At 36.2% G+C, this 2500-nt stretch overlaps 1 protein-coding gene across 1 annotated transcript in view; it reads left to right on the top strand.

The window, feature by feature from the left end:
* Positions 1-2500, top strand: part of LOC137985357 (atrial natriuretic peptide receptor 1-like) — a 98643-nt gene that overhangs the window by 1092 nt on the left and 95051 nt on the right. The gene's annotated exons all lie outside the window — the stretch shown is intronic.

Here is a 2500-nt window from a genome sequence, read left to right as displayed (position 1 = left end):
AACTGTCAATGCGCCATCTCTTTAACTGTATAGATGTAATGGCCGTTTTGCCAACAGGATTCGGAAAAAGCTTAATTTTTCAGATGTTTGACATGATGTGCGGAGTGCGAAATAAAAGAACTTAAAACGAAGAACCGGCTTCTCGAGTATCATCGTGATTTCTCCATTTCCTTTCGTGGCCGGTATGGACAAAGCACCCACATATTAGTTTCAAAACTCGCGCAAACTTAATAAAATGTACGTAAACACAACAAAACATACGTAAACTTAAAAAATTGCATGCAAAATTTATGAAACGCTTGCAAAGTTAAAAAAAATGGTCTTAACTTTAAAAATGCAGAAGTTACAAACTTAACCAAATTCACGCAAAGTTAAAAAAAAGTGCATGCAAACTCAAAAAATTGCGTGCAAACTTTATTAAACGAACGCAAACGTAATTCAAATGCAAACGCAAAGTTCATTTACAATGGACGGCCAGGTTGCTGAGCATACAATCTCATGCTGTCAACTCGGACTGGATCGCGACCAACGAAAGGCTCTAAGGTGAGTTTGAGCTTACTATTTTCTGCTATTTTCTCTCCGTTTTGTGCCCTCAGGGAGATCAAAGCCAATTCTATTTCCTATTTTATACTTCTTTTGTTTAATTACATGAGTTAACCATGTTTACTTTGTGACAAATGTTTCGTTAAGTTCCAGTTTTACTATGGTCCTTTTGACTGTCACAAGTCATTGATTAGAAAGCTACTGCAGGCCAATGGTGGGACGAAATATTTCTTTAGTCATGGCTTGGATTATAGTGAAAACGTGACAAATTATCGTATCTTGCCTCTGAGCAGATACTGATCTTTATGATGAACATTTCCTTTTGTTAGAAGTGGAATAATAAACTCTAGTAGTTCCTTTTCCTATTTTTATTGGCATATATGTTTTAAATATCACTACGCCCCATGGACAAAAAACGGAACAGTGGTATATCTTTTCACATGCAGTTTGGGCAATCTTTCGAACATCATGAAATGTCATTTCCTCAGTCAGGGAAATCCGAAACTTAACGGTTACCAAAACCAACACAACCATGCATCAATTTTCTTGACGGACACGAGTCAGAGCAAGTGAGCATATCAAACGTTTTTATGTTTTTTAGCCTTTCATCCTCCTTTATTCCACTTTTATCCCTGAAACTGTATGTGTATCTGTTGCGTTTAATGGCTGATTAATTTGTAGTAAATTTCCAGTCTTTTTAGTATCTCGTTGCTAAACTGTTTGTTTGATATGGAGTCGTAAGGTGGATAAATACTATGAGAGACATCTTGTGTTAATGAATTGTTTTAACTGATGTTTAAGGGCGCGTTCGATTGACCGTATTCCGGAATAGGAATACATGGAATAGAAGTTAGAAATCCTTCGTTTTTACGGAGATTCACATGAAAATTATCAAGCACTTGCTAAAATGGTATTTTAAACATATCTTTATTATCCTTGTTGCTTCAAAAGCGCCAGACATACAGTTTTAAATCATCAGTCCACGTATTCTTATTCCGGAATAGGGTCAATCGAACGCACCCTAAGTCTCTGTTTGCCTTCCTTTATTGTCCCCTTCCTTCCCTCCCTTTGTCCTTCTGTCTCTTTAAATAATCCCCTTCCCTTCTCTACTTTTACTACAAAGTGAACAGTCCACCAACGAAATAGTTAATTGATAATAAGTGGACATAAAAAACCAGAACCGTAGTACTTACTTGACTAATCTCAACAGAGGAAGAAATTCAAATAAAACAATCAGATTTCTTAGCAGTTATATGTAGCTGGCGCCCAGCGCGGGAAACGCGTGCGTGCAAACCAGAACAATTCCTTTTTGTTTTTGCTTCTGATTAGTTGAGAAAGTGGCGCTAGATTTTAGTCAATGATCATGCAAAACCTAAGCAATCACAATTACAATCGATACGCAGCTGTTTACCGTTTGTTATGTGTTAATTAACTTACACCTATTTTCAGAAAACGATGATGCAACGAAAAGAAGTTATTAGAAAGAAACAACTTATCAAACACTAAAACTAAACTGTAATTGGATGTTGGGTGATTGCACAAGAAGATGTACTAAAATCTTTCCCAGTCATTTTTGCAATGGAATCTGGTTTCACTCATTGCCCTATGATAACTGGTAGTTTTATAGCAAAATATTGAAATATTTAATATAAAGTTATTATCAAGAACTTGCATGACAGTAAGATTCAAAACGTGAATGGTCATGAGCTCGCCTCAAAAGAGTCACTAAAAGCTTTTTTCCATGTACCCTTCCAAGTCATTACTACATTTCAGCTAACGTTGTCAACCTAAAGTAAACCTCTAACGCTTTCTTCCAGTCTGTTGGCTTTTGTAAATAATTCCTTTGCATAATGTAGTCCAAATACTCTTCAAAATGTTTCCACAACAAGAACCCTTACCGCTGGTATAAGCTTCTGCCATTTGTAACATTACACTTGTTACTTGGTGTTTCATGTCA

Source organism: Montipora foliosa, chromosome 14 (genome assembly GCF_036669935.1).
Source record: "Montipora foliosa isolate CH-2021 chromosome 14, ASM3666993v2, whole genome shotgun sequence".
In the NCBI taxonomy this organism is placed as follows: Eukaryota; Metazoa; Cnidaria; class Anthozoa; order Scleractinia; family Acroporidae; genus Montipora; species Montipora foliosa.
The sequence above is the reverse complement of the archived record's forward strand: the minus strand, read 5'-3'. Positions and strand labels throughout refer to the sequence as shown.